A 13,723-nucleotide genomic window follows, 5' to 3' on the forward strand; every position below is an offset into this window, starting at 1 on the left:
ATGAAGGAATACTTTTGAACAACCCTGCATAAAAAATAATTCCCAAAAACTAGTAATAACTTTCAGTCTTGAAAAGGAAAATATCAGCATTTCCATACTACCTCAGTACCAAGAGTTACAGCCTTTGCACTAAACTTCTGCTTGATTGATAATGCAATGTACTCAAGAGGTGTGAAAGGAAACAACAGATAGAGAAATATGCTGCAGGTTAGAATTGAAATTTATTTATAAATGTTTACAAGTGGCTGCCATTGGGTTCTAAACAATACCATTGAGTTTACTTAATTCTCTGTGTCTGAGAGGGTTTGAGTCAAAAATAGGGGCCTTCCTGGTATAATAATTTAGTTAAATACAATTACTGGGTCTACTGTAAGCTTACTGGGTGAAATTGTGACATTTAGATGTTATGGTTTAATGGTCTCTTTCAAATTTAAATTTTATGAATCCTTTAGGATATATTGTTTGAATATTGAAAGACAAAATGTGAAAGAGGTAAATTATTATGACTCTGCATTGGTAAGGTAGGGGTTGTTTTCTGGGAGAGAACAGCTAATCAGAGATGTTGAATGTATTTCATAGCTTACTTTTTCAACACACAAAATTACATTTAATCTTAAAATAGGAACTGCTTCTTTATCTTTTTTTGTTGTTGCTAAAAATTAATAACTAAAGATCTAGGGGTTATGGGAAGGCTTATCAATTACATTAGCTAGAAAGAAATGAACAGATGAGTGTAGTTATGGAGCTACCAAAAGACTCTTTTAACTAATGTTTTTCAAAATGGAACACTAAAGATTGACAAAAGCTGCCTGGCTTTCTCCTGGGTTTTATAACTTTGAACATCTGTTTAGCAGATGGATACTTGTACTATAAATTTGTGACACACCTGTGCTTTTCCCGATGAAAGCACTTGCCGTCTTGGCTTCTTGGATCTTGTAAATTGGGAACCATGGCATGAACGTCACTGCCGGGTCAGGCTCTAGAGAGCCTTACCTCTTAAGGGTAAGGCAGTCCTTTAACACATTAATTTCATTTCTACTTTAGATTTTTTGCAGCCTGACAGTTCCTTTTGGACATCCACACTAAGGAAATGGGATGCAGAACAAGGTTTGCTCCTGGGTGTGTTGGGGCAGATGTGATTTTCCTTTGGCAGTAAGCTTGGGCAGTGTTGCAATATTGCACATCAACACCTGTCCCCAGCTCACATTCTGGAAACAGCTGAGCCAAGGAAGCAGACAGAAACAGAACTTAAGAAAAATTAGCCCCTAGTCTTCTCCGGTGCTTGTGGTATCTGAGACAGCTTTAAAAGCAAGCTCATGTCTTCCTATGGTTCACTGGATCTGCAGCCCAAATGTGCCTCAGGTCTCCAGTTGCTCACCCACTCTTTCTTAGAAAACTACCAAGTATTCAGAGTGAGATTTTTTTCTCTTATCTTCTTCTTTACACTGGTTTTGCACAGACATTTCAGCAAAAACCCCCAGTTGCCATAATGACAATGAAGAGGAGGATGATTAAGTCATCAAAAACGAAAAATTCTCTTACAGACAGAAAAGGATGTATTGCATAATCAGGGGAAAATATCGAAAAGGAACATTTTTTTTTCTTTTTTTCTTACATAAAATAAGCAGATTCTAAGATGTATAAAGTCTATACGCCTTATAAGGTCAGGCAAACTTGGGATCTTCAAGGCTCTAACATGAGTTACCCACTCCTGGAAACAAGGACATTATACATCTAGCACTGACAAGCCTGTGTGAAGAGCATAAAATATCAAATAGACATGTATCCCAAAGCATCAGGGAAAAAAAAGAAACAAGCATAAAACAAAGAAACACCAAAGTGATCAAGCAGCAAAGACATCTGCTTAAATGTTTATACAGCCATAAGAAGCAAACTCTGGCAATTTCTAGGTTGGAGAATTAATCAGAAATATACCTCACTACATCCACCGGGCCTTATTGCTGAGCAGACGTTTTCATTCTAAGCTTTTTTGTATCTTTTCCTTGCATGCTTGCAAAAGTGGGAGGAAAGAGGTGTAAAAAACATTCCCATTGGCAAGATAACATCTCTGCTTCAAGGCACAAAACCAGATTTAGTGCATGAAAGGACTAAAATTCTAATGAAACAACGAGTAAAATGATAAGAAATCAATGTCAAGCTGTATTTTAAGTCTTTTAAAATGTTTTTGATCATGATAGTTAACTTTTGCTGAAGAGGTTATCACAAAAACTGTAAAAGTGTTTTATGTGAGATAATAGTTGGACACTGTATTAAGGGCTTCAAAATAACTGACTGTTTCTGAGGAAAACAAAACCAGCACTTTTTATTTTCTTTTCTTTCCAGATAAAAAATAAGTAAATGTAAGACAGTAGCAAGCTTTCAGCAATTCATATCTATTTGCATCTGCTGCCTTGCAGGAGGTGCAGCTGCTCTTCCAGGTTGGGAAATGTGGTAGAGAGATTCCAACTAAAAGTGGAAACAGATTTGTGTAAGCACAAGGTGAGAACTGTCTGTATAAGGATTAGGTAGTTAAGTTCTGAAAGTGCCTATTTCTTGCCAGTGCCAGTGATGGAGGCTCAAGTGATTATCCCAAATACAGGTGTCTTCTCTGAGGGCATGGAAAGCAAAGTGACATAAATCCCACTGTATGCATCACAGCACAGGGTAGAAGTGGCTTTAACATCTGCTCCATGTCAGCTGGGGGTTGCTGCCACTCCCTCTATCAGCTGCACTGGCTAAGGGTCAATGTCATCCCACCCACCAGTTCAATGGGGAAGGGGAAGGGAATGTCTGCTGGAGATCCATGTCTACAAATATTTACATGTTGTTATAAACGCAACGGCAAAAATCGGATTAACAAAGAAACAATTTATTAATAAAACTATCCCAATCACCGATAAAAAGAAAAAAACACAAAAGGATTCACAGTGCAGCGCCAGGTGGAAGAGAAGACTGCACTCAAAAGCACTGTTTTCCCAAATCCACACGGAGCAGGTCGCAGCTCGGGGGTTTTATAGGGGTTTTCATGTCCCGAGGCGGAACAGGTGCCCAGGATAGTCCAAATAGTCCAAATAATTTTCGGATGGGCTTCCCGGATTTGTCGGACTCTGCAGACCGTATTCCGGGAAGATCCTTTCACATGCGGATGGAGCTCCCCGGCCCATGTTTATTTCAATGTGTATTCCTCGGAGGAGAATTCTCTTTTTTGTTCGGAGAGGAATTTCTCTGTCTGGGTGCGATGCCGATTCTTATCTGGGTTGGCCAGTGTCTTTGTTTCTCGTAATGGTCCTCGTCCTGTTCTCTTTGTCTCAGGACTGAGGACCGTGGAAACCTGGCGGGGGAATAGTTTCTACAGACCATACCTTTTTATATTAACACCAATCTAACATATCTTGCTATATTCTTTTATCACGAATTTTTACCCAATGTCACATTTATCACACATGTCAATACACAAGCAAAGCTATTAAGTGAGATTTGATCAGATATGATGTGATGATTTAAGATGATTCGAATTTCTGGGTTTTCAGGCTCTTTTTTGTGCCTTGATAAGCTGCTGTTCCTTAGCAGAAGGTCTGAGGATGTTACTTTGCTTTTTTCTTCTACTCTGTCATTTATGTAAGCTATTCCTTGTGAGCTCATAGGAGCTAAACAGAAGTAATTTCTTTCATCAAATCAGATATTTTATCATACCTCTTGTGGACAGCCAATGCTCATTTTGTATTTCCTTGTTCTTGCTCAAAAAACCTGAGTTTAAAATGTTATTCTTGTATTAGAAATGCAAATAATATATTTTATATAATTTCCTATTATTAATCATTTATGTTTGGGAATTTTCTAAGCTGATGTTTTGATTTGAAAAACAAGGCCTGCTGTTGACTAAAGGAATCACAGCAAAACTTTGCAATATGCTGCAAAAGACTGAAAAAAACACTGTCTATGCCATGTCATACACTCAGCTTAGTATCTTGATTTGGTCAGATGCATCCCCACACTACATAAATTTACTCAAAAATGGAGATTTAATGGAAGTGTTCAAGACCAGGCTGGATGAGTCTTTGAGCAAGGTGTTCCTTATGATCGTATGAATCTGTGAATGGCAAAGTTTTTCAGATGCCACTTTGGTTATTGCCAGCATATGGATTGCAGGCACCTAAAAACTTAGGTTTTTGATACTCAGGTGTAGTTTTGTTAAAATAAGTATATGTAATCTGAATGGGTGGACAGAATGTTGGAAGCCTGTTCCTGTAGTTATACAAGCCTCTCCTGAGGGCTGCTGGGTGGTGGCTGCCAATGCCAGTGCCCTGTGAGGCAGCTTGGTGTCATGGGACTGAGGCCATGCACGAGAAGTCTGAATTAATCTGCAGGGTTTTGTTCTGTATCTTTGGAGAGGGATTAAAAATTTTAGCAAAACTCAGGGCTAAACACCATTTCCCCCTCTGAAATTGGAGGTTTTTGTTAAATAGTTTATCATTATTCCTAATTATCTAGTAATGGACTGACAATTACTTATGTGTGTTAAAAGTAATATGCAGAAATCCTCCTTTAACTCATTTGCATTTTAGTTTTGCATACGTGTGCTTCTATAGCATTGAAAGCCTACCTTAGGCTTACATCAGAATCCTTTATTGTCTGATTAGTACTAATTACTTGTTCTGTTCAGCAGAGATGGTTATTCAGTCTTAATCCAAATAACTATTGTAGTGGAATATCCATGTCCCTTGCTGAGAAATGGACCAAGACTTCCTCACTTTTCCTGCATGGTTTTATGACCACATCTATTGCACTATCCTTATGAAAATGCCTGCAATTTATTTTCATCTAGACACTTAATGCTCCCTTGCAAACACATGGTAGAACATGAAAGAAAAGTGAGATCTGTGTATTTTGATGTAGAATCAATCATGTCATATTAGCCATATAAATGTTAGGAGTCTTGTCTAAGCCAGTCATGAGGCCAGCTAAGTGAGACAGGATTGCTCAGACAGTCCTTCATTTATCTTAATTGTCTATTTTAGGATTGAATGAATCTGGAATTGGTTGTCTCTCTCCATCACTTATAGAAACAAATTAGAAGCCTAATTTAGACTAAGGATCTAAGTTTTCTGTGACTAAATGTAGATAAAATGAATCCCAACCCTGTGATCCTCTATCGCAAATGGATACTCTCTAGATTACATAGTTCAAAAAGTGAATGATTACTTAGAGCTTTCCAGTCATCACCAAAATTACTTAGAATTTCAGAATAATCAAATGAACAAATCTTGTATTCTTACACCCACATAGAAGACTGGAGGAGTGACATGAGATCATCAATAATTGGTTTATGCAGAAAAAAAGAGAGCATGTACAAAAATAACTGCAATTCCTTATCCTTGTTTGTGAACTGGCTGGGGCTCAGGTAGTGTAGTTCAGGATTTTCATGGTATGCGTGCACAAGGAGGCTGATCCAAGGTTGTGTCAGCAAACTGAAATACAGAATATCCTAACTATAACCCCTTTGATTTCTTAATAGAAATGTTTCTTATGTATGGCTAAGTAAGTTATGCGTGGGTAATTAACCTATGCTGTGGTGCTGGTGTTACAACAATACATTTTTTGAAGCGGAACAAGTACCAGGGCATGACTGACACATCATTTGAGGTTATTGCTGTATTCTTGCCTTTTCAACAGACCCTTGCAAGTGGCAGATGCCTCTAAAATGTCCTTTGTGATTTCTTAGATGAAGTGTGGTCATTCCTGCCAGCTGTTTTTTTCCTCATCATTGCAATGGTTCAAGGGCAACTTTCTCTATTTTCACCTTCTTCATAACACAATTTTAATGTGGTTACTATTTTATCTAAGCAATTTGTAATTAAATCTTCTTTGGCTTTAACATAGACTGTTTTAGTAATTGTTAATTTAAGGGGAGGACATGTTTATCATCATTCCTGGTGAAACATCAGTATTTATTCTTGCAGAAGAACATAAAAGAGGTGACAAAGGGGTTTTTTTGATATCTCAGTAGAGCTTCACTGTATGAATAGACAGGATACAAATCACAGCTATCAGCTAAATGTGAGAAGAAAGAATGCAATACAGAAGTGAAAGAAAAGGTGAAATGCTGGGAATTCACAACTTCTTGTCTCTGAGTTACATTTAATTATAAAAAAATCAAGAGGTATCTCAGAAGCCATTCTTTCCATGGGCTTATTGGACACTCACCCAAACAGATTCTTTACAATCTGATAATGGGAGCTAATTTGACACTCAAAAGAATTTCTACTTTTTTTTGGCCTCAATTATGTTCATAATAGTTCAAAAGAGTTAGAGATAGAAAACACTGTTTGGACATTTAGCCACTTCTTGGGTAACAGCATTGTTCCATAAAATCTTATATTGCTTTTTTTCTGCCCTACTTTTGAATTCTCCATATTTCGCAACATAAACCAACTTGCATGGAATCATTAGGATTAAATAAGACCTCCAAGGTCCAGTCCAACCTTCAGCTGAATACCATAATGTTCTCTAAAACTATCACAAAGTACCCCATCCGCTCCTTTTTAGAACACTTCCAGGAATGACAACTCCTCCAGTTCCTTGGGCAGCCTTCTCCAAAGCTTGACCACACTTTTCAGTGAAGAGATTTTCCCTTATATCCAACCTGAACATACCCTGGTGCAGCTTGGGGCTATTTCCTCTTGTCCTATCACTAGCTGCTTGGGAGAAGAGGCCGACCCCCATCTTGACACAACCACCTTTCAGGAAGTTGTAGAGGGCAATAAAGTCATCAAAACCATTTCTTTTATTTAATTTTTGTGTAGGTTGAATAATTTCTGCCTTTCACGTCTCCATTCACAGCTGTTCTGTTGTATTTGGTGGTTCTTCCCTCTGTCTGATGCTATTCCTACCCCATTATTTTTAGTGTGTGGTTAGCCATGCTGAAAATAAGTAGCAGTTTTCATTGTGAATAGCTGTGTAGTGGAGGTAAATATTGAGAAAATTGTTTGGGGTGAATTGCAGAAAAAATCAGACTAATAATGACACACATCCACAACCATCTCTTCAGCAGTTGTATCTTCAAAGCAGGTTTTGAAATCAAAACATAATGGATAGCAGGAATAAACCAAACAGAAACATATCAAACTCCTCAGACTGATGTCCTTAAATTTGTTGTCTCTGATCCTAATAAGAATAAGCCATCACTAGTAATAATTCATTAAAATTTAGCTCTAAGGTTGATAGGGAGCTGGAAAAAAACCCAAATTATTTACACAGATTTGTTATGTTTATCTGTCTGTTTTTATGATGTGATCAGCTTGTTTGAAGCAAAGAATCTGTAAAAAGCTTGAAAACAGTTTAAGTAGATATTTATTTGACATTCTTATCCCACAGAGCCTCCTACTAGAAATGCAATCTAATTCATTAAAGGTCTGAACCACAGAAGCATGAAATGATGTTGGAATAAAATCCCATAATACTTACCAGTGTTTGTAAATGACTAATGCTGTTAGGAATACTTCCTGTCATTATCTGCTTGTGAAGGAGACTGAGTGGGATTTCTTCAGATAAAGTATTAAGCCTCTCTACACAGGTCTAATGCAGTGAATGGTATTAAAGAAAAACAGAGCTGAGATTACATTCTGTGGAGTGCCATTTTTTACTGTTGTCACTATTTAAAGTATCATAATGGCTTTAGTGACAGTTTCTTAAACTCCTGTACATGGAACATTTAATCTTCTCCTATAAATGGCTTTATACTCAGAAATAAAGGATTTGAAGAAGCATATTTGTCCATTGTGTTTACAAGTAATTGGCATTTTAGTCCAATAACATTTAGCATCTTCACTGCTCTCATTAAATTTGTTTCAGTTAATTTAAATATTTCAGTGCAGCTTAAAGCCATGTTGAATTTAACTGTAATTTGTTGTCTAACACATCAATTCTGGTGAAGCTGATCAGTTTTTGAAAAGAACATCAACTGAAAAAACAGAGAAATAGCTTGATTCTGTCTTCAGTTTGAACACTACTGGTGGCCACCGAATTAATGGAGTCTTATTTAATAATTATAATCTTAATTTTCCTATAAAAGAATTACCAGGCTCTTCACAGCTTTATTTCCTATAAGGGCATGAAGAGAGAATAGACCCAGTACCTTTGCACATACCCTACAAGCTAGGAGTGTTTTACTTGGTGACTATAAATATTTATTTTTTATTGGTCAGAATTGAATTCTAACCAAATATGCCATATTTCAGAAATGAGCTAAGCATCTTGATTTCATGTTTTCTTATCATTGAATATATTATATTTTTTTTAGTATACTCTGTCTCCTCATTTATGGCAAAATTCTATCTACAATAAGATATTTCTTTCTTAAAGAACCTACAATTTCGATATTGTTATTGTTCTCAAAACCAGGACTTGTGTCTTCAACTGTTACAGCCACTCTAAACTTTTGTATCAGTTTAGTGGCTTTCATTTCAAAAGAGCAAAACAAAAAAGTTTTAACCATGTTTAAAATATTTTTGTTCAACTTGCCTGATAAATTAAAGCTAAAGAGTAGAAATTGGTTCAAGATATCTGACTTGCACCACACATGGTGTGATTTTAGGAAATTAGCCAATTGTCATGATAATATCTCATAGAAATATAAGAAATTTCAGTTTGTGTCGTTTTCTAATAGTTTTTAAAAAATCCAGCTTACATATTGCAAAGGCAATCACAGAAAATATAAGACAACAAAACCATGATTTTCTGCACTAATATGTTCTCTGAGATGGTCTTGTGTAAATCTGTGTCATCACAGTGAATTTGAGAAGCTGCACTGATGTGTTGGAGGTGACTCCAATGACCTGAGGCACCCGATACACTGTCACCCTCTTGTGACTTCTACCTTGCTGTATAAAGCAACTGAGACAAATCTTTTTGCTTTCTCTTTTCCCCAGGCACCGACTGCTGTTAAGACTGGCATGAAAATATTACTGACAGATTGGTAAGTCCTTTTAAGTTATGATAATTTAATATTTTCAACCTGTTTTGTTTGAATGTTTTTCTTGGATTGTTCTTTTAAGACCATCATGACATGCAGTTTAATTCAAAAAATTATTTGATTCATTGTAATACAGGCAGAACTTTCAATTAGAGTTAAAAAACCAAAACTTTGCAATTTCAAATGGGTGTTTTTATAGTAAAGCAAAGTGATTTTACCATTTTCTTTTGAAAAATAACTTGGTTCTAAGTCAATTGAACAAGTCTCTGAACATGTTGGAGATGAGGCAACAGCTTCTCTCATTGGTGCAGTTCTTCCATCATTCCTAAAACTCCTACTCTGTGGCGGCAGAAGTATATGTGATTTTAGTGGTACAGTACATACACAGAACATCAAATCTGATGTGTTTTTGGAGAAGTTGTCAAGGTATCAGGATGTTTTTCAGGATCAGGTTCTCCTCCATATCAGACAAAGGAAGGTCTTCTATCAAATTCTGTGGTGGATTCAGCTTTAAAGTTGACACAAAAAAGTTCCTGAGTGTTAATGTAGTTATTTGTTATCCTCAAACTATTTGTATTATCTCCAATAAATTTTTTTTCAACTGGAGTTAGCCCTGAAGGATTTAGCCATTTATCTCCATAGAGTTTTTACTTTTATGTCGTTTGTTGATGTAATGAAAAATAGATCATCAAACTGATATTTATTATTTGACAGAAGCAACTTTTAAAACACTTAGGTAATAACATATCTAATAACAAATGAGAATCCACGAACATATGAACCTAATTATTTCTGCAGGTCAATATAAAATACAGTATGTTACCATTTCATGTTACAAAACTAGTTATTTTAAGCTGCTCTTGTACCTATAACTTGAGGTGTCCATAATTTCAAGGCATTAATTTAAAAAAAAAATTAAACATGCTTTGTAAGGAGAATCCATGAAATCAGCTTGCATACAAATTCTTGATAAAATATTTGCATCAAAAAGCATTATGTGATTTTTCTGCAAAAAAATGTACTCTCTAGTAAATAGATTTTATAGAAGCAAAACAGATGCAACATGCTTTGCAAAAAACTTGGATCTAGTTATATGGAATTGCCACAATTGGGGAGCATTTTTATTTGAAACTTTTATTGTTTTATTGACCATTTTAGAGCTCTTTTAGTAGTGGAATGAGTAGTGAAGCAAGTCAACCAAATCAACGAAATAAAATTATATACTTATTAAAAAATACACTAAATTGAAAAGATAGTAACACAGATGTCTACTAATGCACACAGAAATGCCATCAGGAAGATGCTCATTTTATCATTTTTTCCATTAAGTTTTGCATCTCTACAAAAGAAAATTGCAATCTGAAACTCATCTTGAGAAAGGATTATGTTTATATGAAAATATCAAATGTTAACAAGAATGGGTCCTCCCCAGTATTTTTATGTGCTGCCTTTCTGTTTTTCTAAAAGCAATCATTATGATTGAGCTGTATCACGGAGTTGAACAGAATTTTTTGTCTTACACTGTGTGCAGACCTAGAGCTGGCAAGCATTTTCCCTTGTGGCAGTCCCAGGTGAACAGAATCCTATTTTCTATGCTGAGGAGGCAGCTGTAGGAAATGTCACAGTTCATTTTGGAGAAATCACACCACTGACCAGAAATCAAATCAAGCAGCGAATAATATAGTGTTATTGGCTTGTTCTCTGCCTCTCCAGAATACACTGTGTTCACCTTCACCTTATAGACAGGTCCCAGTGCATCTGTGGTACCTATATATGAGGAAGCTAGAAAACAAATTACAAAAGGTTTTAGGAAGGAACAGAAAATTTGCCAGAATAAGAAAGTTCCTTTGAAAAAAGTGATGTTTATGTATGAACATTACACCTTAATCTTGTTGAACAATTTCTAGAACCTGATGAAGAAGGTGTCCAAAACTAGATGCCACAGATCATCTCCCTTAAAATTGCTTTCATCCAGCATAATTTAGAGAAATCTGTGGCCGAGCATCATCCCAGTCCTACAACCTCTCCTTGCCAAACTAGATTTTCTGATCCATCTGTGTAGCTAGACTAGAAATGACCTAGACTGCATCAGATACTTTGCCAAGCATTGTGTGCTTCCAACAAATGTCCACCATGGTCTGAAGAATATCATAAACCACAAGCTACTCTAATCTGGAAGCATGGTTGTAATTATCCTATTTTATCACAGAAAATAATTCAGCTGCATGAAGAAGTGTACTGTGTAGTTTGGCTTCTGTAGTGACAAGCAGCCATTGATCCATTGTTTAACATTGGAAGATGTACCCAAAGGTTTGGATCTAGATAAAGGGTCAGAGTCTGGTTCTGGCCCTATCTGTGTCAAGCATTTCTCTTACAGCTCTGCTCAAATAGCTTTAATGGTATAATTTTGATAAAAAATATTGTAGGGCTTTGCCAATAATTTTGCTGTAACTAGGTAACCATTTCATATTTTATCCCATTAATTTTGTAGAGTTGCTTTATGCTACTGCTTGTGTCAGTTCTTGAAGCAGAAAAAGGCTATTCCATATGATAAGTTAAGCCTGGATTCATTTTGACTAATATGGAAATCCCGAGTGGGGAGTAAGCTCCTTTCTTACCTAGTTTTACCTACTTAGCTTAGCCTAGTAAAAAAACATCTCCAGAGGACAATTCAGTCTACCTCTGACATGAATGACACTGGAGTTGTCTCTCATTCCTCACTGGTATGCAGATGAATAGAATGATCCTGAATGCTTCAGCTAGAACTGTTCCTCATACTGACATGATGATCTGCTGTTTTTAAGCATGTCAGTATATTCATAAATACTTACTGTTTCTCAGTTTCTATTTGAACATTATTAGCTTTGTACACCTTTTTTAAGGCATTTGTAAATTCATGTTGGAACAGAAACTTGCTTAATGTCTCAAAATAGATTGACTTTCAAGAATTATATTTATTTCTTCATTTATATTTATTTTCCTCATTAAAGGGTCAGTGACTGTATTTTCTTCAGATGACTTAAAAACTGAAAAGCACTTTTTGATATCATACTATAGTAATTCACCACATGCAGTGGGAGAAAAAGAAAAATTAATGTTTTTGAAACATCACTGATAGAATTCCAGCATAGAATATTAGAAAATATTTGCATATTTTCTATATGCAAGAAAACACTAAAAATTACAACTGTTTTTACTGGCAGACTTAGGATTTTAGAGCTTTTTGTGATATTTTTCTGAAACAGGGAACTACTTTTGTGATCATCATGAGTCCTAGTTTACCTATATTAACCTTGGACCATCCAAGTCCAGTGTTCTATCTGTTTTTAAATTATTTTATCTGCTAAAGTATATTCTACATCTCTAACTTTCAATAACATTTGCCAATCTTTTTGTTCAGTATTTGTCCCTTCAGTGAAAGCCTTGAACAATTTCATTGCTAACAATTCAAAATAATAACATTTTAGTGTAGATAATTCCCAGATGAGTAAACAGGAACTCAGGCATCCAATTAAAAAAATTCAGGTGGGCAGAAACTTCTAGAGATCATCTGTTCAAAAGCTGTACTTAACTCAGACTATCTTCAAAGACAAGTCTTGTTGCTCAGTATTTTTTTTTTAGGTAAGTTTTGCTTATCTTCGGGGATGGAGGCACTACAACCAACCTAGGCAACTTTTTCCAGTGTTTCATCACTGTAATTATGCTCTATTTTTCCTGTAAACTGATATTTCTGAGGTTCACCCTGTTGATATTGCCTATTCCTCTTCCATTGTACATCTTTAGGTAGAATCTAAAGATTCGACTTTCTTTGTAAACACAGTGAATAGTACTCCAGTTCTCTATAACCTAGACATCAAAATAGTTATCACAAGCAGCTTTGAAATTCTTTTTCCAGGAGAATGTGCCATCTCTTAAAATAAGATTGTACATCAGGACATTTTATTTATAAATGGAATGGGGTGATTTTTTGAAACATCTGGAAGCACCTGTCAACAGGAGTTATAGGTGATGAAATTTGATGAAGGATGGTAATCACACATTATTTTAACCTGCTAAAAACGCAACATTGGAGAATTATCAAGTCAATATTACAACACACAACTTTCTGATTCTCAAGATGACTTTATAAAGTTGTCAACCCTATACAGTGCACTCAGGAAGTAAAATATAATAAATCAGTAAGCAACTCAGAAGAGACAGGTTCAGTGCTGTGTGTGTATTTGTATATTTATGTTAGTGGTGGAAATAGATTTTATATCCTGCTGCTTCTTTGTTACATCTACAAACACTAGTGAAAAAAGAGTAGTTGTTAGGAGTGTCTAACCTAAAAAGTGTGGCTGACGAGTGCTGAGTCTTACCCATGAAAAACAACAGCAAGCAAGTCTATTGTTCAATATACATGAAGTAGTGTTTACAGTGCAAAGTGGAATAATATATTTTGTAAAGGAGAAAATATTGGTTTTATCTGGTGCAATTATTGCACTAATTTCAAAGAAGCGAGGAGAGTTGATGTGCAGACTCAAAGTGCATTTGGACAATATGATGGTCTACTAAAACTTCATAGTCATTTTTGGGGCAGAGCTCTTTGAGGTAGTGTCTCTGTCCCAGATTTCTAGGACTGAAGTCATCATAAGGGCCCAAGATAGGTCCTTTGTACCTTATTTTGACAGGGTAGATGAGTATGATATTTGAGGTAAATGCTCCTCACATCTAAATCAGATTTCTCTGCTTCTCTTTAGCTAACTTGTATGA

This window comes from Zosterops lateralis, assembly GCF_965231275.1.
Source record: "Zosterops lateralis genome assembly, chromosome: 2".
NCBI lineage: Eukaryota > Metazoa > Chordata > Aves > Passeriformes > Zosteropidae > Zosterops > Zosterops lateralis.